The sequence below is a fragment of the Excalfactoria chinensis genome, chromosome 2 (genome assembly GCF_039878825.1).
Source record: "Excalfactoria chinensis isolate bCotChi1 chromosome 2, bCotChi1.hap2, whole genome shotgun sequence".
NCBI classification, from domain to species: domain Eukaryota; kingdom Metazoa; phylum Chordata; class Aves; order Galliformes; family Phasianidae; genus Excalfactoria; species Excalfactoria chinensis.
Window position 1 is genome coordinate 83,111,833 of NC_092826.1, and position 7,665 is coordinate 83,119,497.

Genomic DNA, 7,665 nt, shown 5'->3' on the forward strand with positions numbered 1-7,665 from the left:
AGTGTCCAGGCTTGAATATCTTCATAGAAGGATACTCTACAACCTCTGGGCAGCCTGTTCCAGTGCTCTGTCACCCTCAAAGTAAAGCTCTTCTTCATGTTCAGTTAGAACCTCCTGTGTTTTAGTTTGTACCCATTGCCCCTTGTCCTGTCAGTGGGCACCACCAAAAAGAGACTGTCAGTCTCCTGTGTCCTGAAGTCTGTCCTCCCCAGTGACTGCCCATGGCATCTGTGCTAGATGAGGTGAGAGTGAGCTATCTGACCACAGTGTGCTGCCTGTGCATAACTTCTGCTGCTGATGTAACCAGAGGCTGCAAGGGTCAAGGCAAGATAGGGAATGAGGTGAATAAGGCAGTAATCACTGCTGTGGGGGCTTCCTTCTTCCTTGCAGCAAAAGTCACTGTCACATCTCCTGAAAGATGAAGCCAGGGTTAGTGAGAGATGCACCGTGATGCTACATTGGGTCATAAAATGCAAAATAAATTGTTTTTGCAGTCAGACAACAGCCATTAGCCAGTTGATGCTTGAATTCTGTTGACAGCTTTACATGTGTAAATGAGACATTTTTTATTGGGTCCTAACCAAGCTGTAATTTGTCCCTCCATCTTAGGAGTATGCATGAAGTCAGACTGATGGATTCTGTGCAAACCATTGGACAAGTTTAGGAAGCATGATAGAAAGGAGCGAGGAAAACATTAGGGGAAGAATTTGGGGTTGCCATCAGCTTTCTGATTATATAAATGTTTCTGTGTGGCTATATATCTGCTGAGATGAATAATTCTTCAGATAGCTCTCAAGTAATCATTTTATACTCTATGGTTATTTATAACTGCAAGGGACATTTGCAGTTCCTGGAAAAATTAAAGTCATTTGCCATGAAATTGGCAACCCTGGGTACTACAGACTTTGATAAATAGCCTGGAGTGGAAAAAGCAAGAAAGGGTAAGACCTCAGACAAAGTGTCACTTCTGAAACAATCTGGTTTCACTTTTCATTTTAAAAGTGACCCCCTTTCGTTTTTACCATAAGATTTAACATGGAGGGTCTTGAAGCCAAAGTCCTCATCCAACTCACATGTTTTTGCTTGTGTTTTCTTCTTTTCTTCATTTATTTGATGCATATATTGAAGTGAAAGGTAGATTATTCAGTCGGCTCCAAAGGGTGTTCGTTTGAGAAGCCAGAACAGGGAACTGAGGTGACTGAGCAAGGCACAGTGGAGGGACTGATAAGCTCAGCACTAGCTGTTGGTAGACAGAGATTGTTTTTGTTAAGGGAAGAGGTGGAAATGTCCCCTATCCTTTTCTATCTTTTGGTTTTTAAAGAAAGCTGAATTTGAGAGAGGCATTCTTAAATGATTAAAAGGTATATATGAGGGATGCTCTGAAAGTAATGCCCCCTGTTTTATTATGTTGCCCACAACATCAGAGGTGGATGTCAGTGTTACGGCAGTAGAGGTTGAACCTTCCCACCAACATTCCATTGCATTTTGTTGCCATGTGATGGATGGCAGCAGAAGGACAAACTGACAAAATGGTGTCTGACATGGAAGTGTGAATGAAGCAAAGGTGTGTCACTGAATTCCTCCATGCAGAAAAAAAATGGCACCCCCTGATACTTGTCAATGCTAGCTGAATGTTTATGGAGACCAAGCAGTGGATGTGTACCCAGTGAGCTGGTGGGTGGTGCGTTTCAGCAGTGGTGACAGTGACATGAAAGACAAACTGCGTTCCGGATGGTCATGCAGATTTTTATGAGCATGGCATGCAGGCCCTTGTTCATCACTGGTGAAAATACATAGCTTACAGTAGTCACTGTTGAAAAACACTGTTTTGTAGCTGAGAATTTGCTCTATCAAGCAGTATTATTGTGCTCTTTTTGTCTGTCGTCGTTTCCCAAGAAATATATGGGAGACATTACTTTCAGAGCGACCTGTGTACAACAACCCTCTCCCTCCTTCCAAGTTACCTTGAGAATCACGATGCTGTGTTCTAACAGTATACTTTTTTCCCCTTCAATAAGATAACTTTTTCTCCGTGTGGGGAAATGCCTGGAAGCCAAAACAGGTGCCTTAAGAAAACTCGGCTCGAATTCTGAGTGGGCTATGTGGTAACTTCATGGAATGGATATGAGTAGTAAAAGAGTACAGAAGTTTGCCCGCTGCTCCATCTAGTGCTTGTGTCTTATAGGATCACTAAAGATCTTTTGCTTTTGAATGCTCATATCCTAGGAGAGACATGAATGTGATGAGCAGCCTGGCTGGTGGGGAGCACTTCTAGTCCACTGTCTTCCTAGCTCATGAGCTGTTGGTTAGAAAGTCTTCTCTTTTACTGGCCTCACTTTTGCCTGCCAGCCTGCTGTAAAGAACTAGAGTTCCTAAAGGGATGCTGAAATGCCTTTGCAGAGGAGAGGGGTGACTTTTCAGGATCTCTTAGGGAACAAGTAAAATGTGAGACTTACCGGTCAGTAGGGTCATGGTGATAAAAGCTCACTGCTTCTGTCAAGGATTCTAGGTTCAGTTCAATGAATTTTGTATTGAATATGACAGTCACTAAAATAGCTCATGTCTATCTGATAGGCATCAAATCATATAATTAAGTCTCTTGGCAGTGTACTCAAAGGGGCATGATGTAGAGAAGATGGACCATCAGATAAGTTAGAAAGGTGAGAAAAGCACAGTTTTGGACATTGTCCAATCTAGTAATTTAAACAGTGGCCAGAAAGGTTTCCAAATATAAACTGAACTGTCAAAACAATCTCCACTGATTCTTACATTTCCCAATTAGTGCTTTACAGAGCAGCTCCAACTTACATTTCAGAAGATATTATGACTGAGGACCATTCCTGTGTTCAGATACAGACATTTTTAAGTGATGATAGAATTTGGTAGGATGGCTATTGATGTTCCATGCCACCTGGCCCAGGCATGTTTGATTTTCCAGCATAGATATAGTCACAGCATAGCACAGTGTTACTGAGAATTTTGATCCTTTGCAGTCCCAGCCTGAGAGCATCGTCTTTGTAACCCCAGCTATCCACGTTTCCAGTTCTAGGCATCCAGTGAGCGTAACAGGAAAGGTAACAACCATGTGTGAGGACAACATCAGAAGGAAATTTTTAGTTCCTCGTTGGACTTTCTACATTTTGCAGATCTGCAGCTGGTTCTCATGCATTTGATTTTTAAGTACAACTCTAGTCTAAGCAACTCTTAGGGATGCCACTGCCAATAATCATCATTCCATAGCATAGCTGGCTTTGTATTTATTTACATTCTTCCGGAATATAAATAGGCTTAAAATAATGGAAGCAGTCCTATCAGCATAATGTAGTGGTTGGGTACTACATGCTGCCACAGCACACTAAAAACTCCCATCTGGAGCAGAAAATTTTTTTCCCTGTGCTGTCTTTGTAAATCTCTCCCTGCATTTGTTTTCCTGCTTCATTGTCTTCCTCTCACTATCCTCTCTAAAACAAGAACACTTTTTACTGTAAAAGTGCCAGAGAGAAAAAACAGATCTGGCACCTGCCAAAGATGTTCAGTACGAAAGGGCCTGCTAAAGATAAAACCCAAGGAAGCAAGAAAGCAAAATATCAGTGAAGTGGGAAAGTGCTGTAGACTGCAAGCGTATTCTGCTCTTCATTGATCTGTCAGGTCTCTGTTTCAGAACAAATCACTGCACAGCATAAAATCCCAGCAGAAACCTTAGCGGGGTAGCTGGGAGTGAGGGCACTCAGGGGTTACCCAGTTGGGAAGGCTGTTTGTACCCTGCTTCGTCCTCACCTCCCGAGATAGCCTCTATCAGCTTGTTTGGGAATACATCTCCATAGCTGGCTGCCTCGTGGTGAGAGGGGCTGGGACCAGAGCCTCTAGAGCTATCTGGAGGGAGGGCTCCATTAATATCCTTGACAAGATCTCTTTATCCCATGCCTTCCTAATCTGCAAGACAACAGGAAAAGAGGGGGAATTCACCAAGGAAAACGGAGTCCCTGCTGGGTGTGATTGTTGCTATTTCTACTTTGTAAAAGTTGTGTCTTTGTTTTATCAAATGCTTTGGTTTTTCAAAAGGAGAAGGAGGGAAATATTTTTGTTATTCCCACTCTGGGAGGGTTTGAGCAGCATTCCAGTACCCACCCTCTCTCCTTCTGAGTCCGGCCCTGTGCTGCACCCTCTGCCCCTGCACTCCCCCTTGTGTAGTGTGACCTGGGATCTTCTGCCACTTGGGATTTCTTCAGTAGAGGCTTATGCAATCACTAACATCTCTTCTCAGTACTCGCCGGTGCTGTGCTGGGAAGAGAAGTGATGGTTTCTCTTGATGTACTGCCTGAAATCAGAAGTTACCGCTCCTCAAAGGGAAACCAGCATTTCTGACAGCACTTGAAAAGCAGCCAAGTTATTCTGAAACGTCAAATTAACGCAGGAAAACAAGGAGAGGTTGAAGGGCCCTGATTCCGATTTTTCATTTAAGATCCCTCTGTACCCCTGAGTACTACAGTCAGTAATTAAACACTACATTCTGTATATACAGGAGGTCAGATGACATTGTGTAATGGTCCTTCCCAGCATGAGGCTTCCTGAATTCATGCCAAAGCATTGCCGTGCAGTGCGTAACAGAGTTTTACCCCCACCATGTAATAACTCTGCTTGGCCTTAGGCACATTAAAGAGGCAGGCAGCTAAAGCACAGCTTGGGTAAAGCTTTAGGGACTGATTTGGGTTTCATCATTCCAGGTGGTACTAAAATGCAGATGGAGTAAATTAGGGAAGAGTGCAGCTTCACAGGAGACAGCTGTGAGTGTGCCATGGTGCACGGGCTGCTTACAGAGCAAGATGCACACAGAGTTCTTGGTCAGAGATCTCACTTCTTGCCATCCCCATCCTGGAAGGATGTAGAGAACTACAGAGCAGCAAGGGCGAGATGGAGACTGCCCGTAGGCTGGAGTGAAAAGAGAACTGGGTCAAACTGAGAGAAGAACGCCAGAGGAACAGAGGAGCCAAACGAGGAAGGCAAGAAAGTGAGAGACAAAACGTGCCCCGAGGCAGGGCTGAACCGAGCCGCAGCGGGGCGGCAGCGAGCAGGGGCTGGCGGCCGGAGTGCGGGACCGGGGCACGGCGGGGAGTTCCGCGGGGCAGGGTGACACCTGCTGGGCATGGGGGAGCGGTAAGAGACCGGCTGCGCCGACGGCAGGGCTGAGAGTGGAGCTGGTAGCGCCCAGTGCTTTGTGTGGGGGCTCGTGGCGTATCCTCGCGGGAAGCGGAGGGGCAACGCTGAGCTCTGCGCGAGGGAACGAAACGGAGCTGCGCCGTGTTTTGAAAGCAAGCACTAGTGCACCTCGCTTGTGTTTGTGCCTGCTAAGAGCCCTGCCGTTGTCAGATACACGCCACGTTTAGTGTTGCTTTTCTCAGGCTGTCTTTGCCGTGTGGTTGATGTGGGAGAGCAGCGTGTCTGACACAGCTGAGCCATGCTGGAGTCCACAGGTGGTCACAGTGCGGAAAGGCACCTTGCCTGCTGTTGTGCTTCTCTCTGTGTGTCATGAGGCCTTTTGTGCTCCAGGGAGCTAAAATCCTTACCTCGGAAACAGTGGAAGAAAGGACATTGTGTGGGGACAGACGACTGTTTGTCCCATCCTTCTGAAAACACAGGAAGGCTTTAGGCAACTACTAGTGTTTTTACCTTCATTAAAAAGGAGCTACCATGTCCCTTTTTTTTTCTTAAATTCCAACACAGCCAGGCCTGAAGCATTGGTCTCTTCCTAACGAGCTTACTCGCTCAGGTGGGCTCCCAGCTGCTTGAGTAATGAGATGTGATCTCCTTCCTACCTTTAATGTTTTAATGCAAGTATTATTTATTTATTGATTTAGACTTCTGAGAGTAATAGGGAGAACCACAATGAGATTACAAATAAAGGCTAAGTTTTTCTCTTTCCTATAGGACCTGGCAAAGAGAGCAGCAGGCCTGTACTGTAACTGAATTTCCTTGGCTTGGAAGGCAGAAAGGAAGAATGCGTCATCAGGAGCTGGAGGTAAGGAATTAAAAAAGCCAGCATGGCAGATGGGTGTGATTGGTATGGAAGTAAGGATTAGGCATATTTAGAGAAGAACCAGAAGGGAATGGTAGGGCTGGTAGCAGGTGAAGCACAAATGCAACCATTGGAAAAAGGGTCTGGCCACTTGGGAACAATATAAGAATGTAGTCAGGGACTGCCGAGATGCGACCAGGAAGGCTAAAGCCCACCTGGAGCTGAATCTAGCTAAGGAGATAAAGGATAATAAAAAAGGGTTTTTTAAGTACATTAACAGCAAAAGGAAGGCTAGGGAGAATGTGGGCCCCATACTAAGTGAGGGGGGTGTTCTGGTAACGGGGGATGCTGAGAAGGCGGAAATACTGAACGCCTTCTTTGCCTCTGTCTTTAGTGAAAGGGCTCTCCCCCAGGAATCCCAGCCCCCGGTGGTTGATGAGAGAATCTGGGGAATGGGAGATTTCCCTTTAGTCAGGGAAGAGGTGGTCCGTGAGTGCTTAGGAAACATTAATGTCCATAAATCCATGGGACCTGATGGGGTGCACCCGCGGGTGCTGAGAGAGCTGGCGGAGGTTATTGCTAAGCCGCTCTCTGTAATTTTTCAAAGGTCTTGGAGAACTGGGGAGGTGCCTGAAGACTGGAGGATGGCCAATGTCACCCCAGTCTTCAAAAAGGGCAAGAAGGATGACCCGGGTAATTATAGGCCAGTCAGCCTCACCTCTGTCCCAGGGAAGGTGATGGAACAGCTTGTGCTGGATGCCATCTCCAGACAACTGGGAGAAAAGGAGGTTATCAGGAGTACTCAGCATGGGTTCACCAAGGGGAGGTCGTGCTCGACCAACCTGGTGGCCTTTTATGAAGATGTCACTGGCTGGGTGGACGGGGGGAGAGCGGTAGATGTAATCTACCTTGATTTCAGTAAGGCTTTTGATACGGTCCCCCATGACATCCTTATAACAAAGCTGAGGAAGTATGGGATAGATGAGTGGACGGTGAAGTGGATCGAGAATTGGCTGACTGGCAGAGTGCAGAGGGTTGTCGTTGGCGGTGCGGTGTCTGGCTGGAGGCCTGTGACTAGTGGTGTCCCCCAGGGGTCTGTGCTGGGTCCAGTCTTGTTCAACATCTTCATCAACGACCTTGATGAGGGGATAGTGTCCACCCTCAGCAAGTTTGCTGATGACACGAAGCTGGGAGGATTGGCTGACACGCCTGAAGGCTGTGCGGCCATTCAGAGAGACCTGGACAGGCTGGAGAGCTGGGCAGTAAGAAACCGGATGAGGTTTAACATAAGCAAGTGTAGAGTCTTGCATCTAGGTAGAAATAATTGCATACACCAGTACAGGTTGGGGGAAGACCTGCTGGAGAGGAGCTCTGCTGAGAGGGACCTGGGCGTCCTGGTGGACGACAGGTTGGCCATGAGCCAGCAGTGTGCCCTTGTAGCCAAAAAGGCCAATGGCATTCTGGGGTGCATTAAAAAGAGCGTAGCCAGCAGGTCGAGGGAGGTGATCCTCCCCCTCTACTCTGCCCTGGTGAGGCCTCATCTGGAATACTGTGTCCAGTTCTGGGCTCCCCAGTATAAAAAAGACAGGGATCTCTTGGAAAGAGTCCAGCGGAGGGCCACAAAGATGGTGAAGGGCCTGGACCATCTCCCC

The 7,665-nt window shown here is 46.9% G+C and overlaps 1 long non-coding RNA gene across 1 annotated transcript in view; it reads left to right on the forward strand.

Annotated features, from left to right (window-relative positions):
* Positions 1-7,665, forward strand: part of LOC140248383 (uncharacterized) — a 34,489-nt gene that overhangs the window by 22,832 nt on the left and 3,992 nt on the right. Inside the window, exon 2 of the long non-coding RNA XR_011902832.1 lies at positions 5,926-6,016. This is a non-coding gene — a long non-coding RNA (uncharacterized lncRNA). The remainder of the gene's footprint in view (positions 1-5,925; positions 6,017-7,665) is intronic.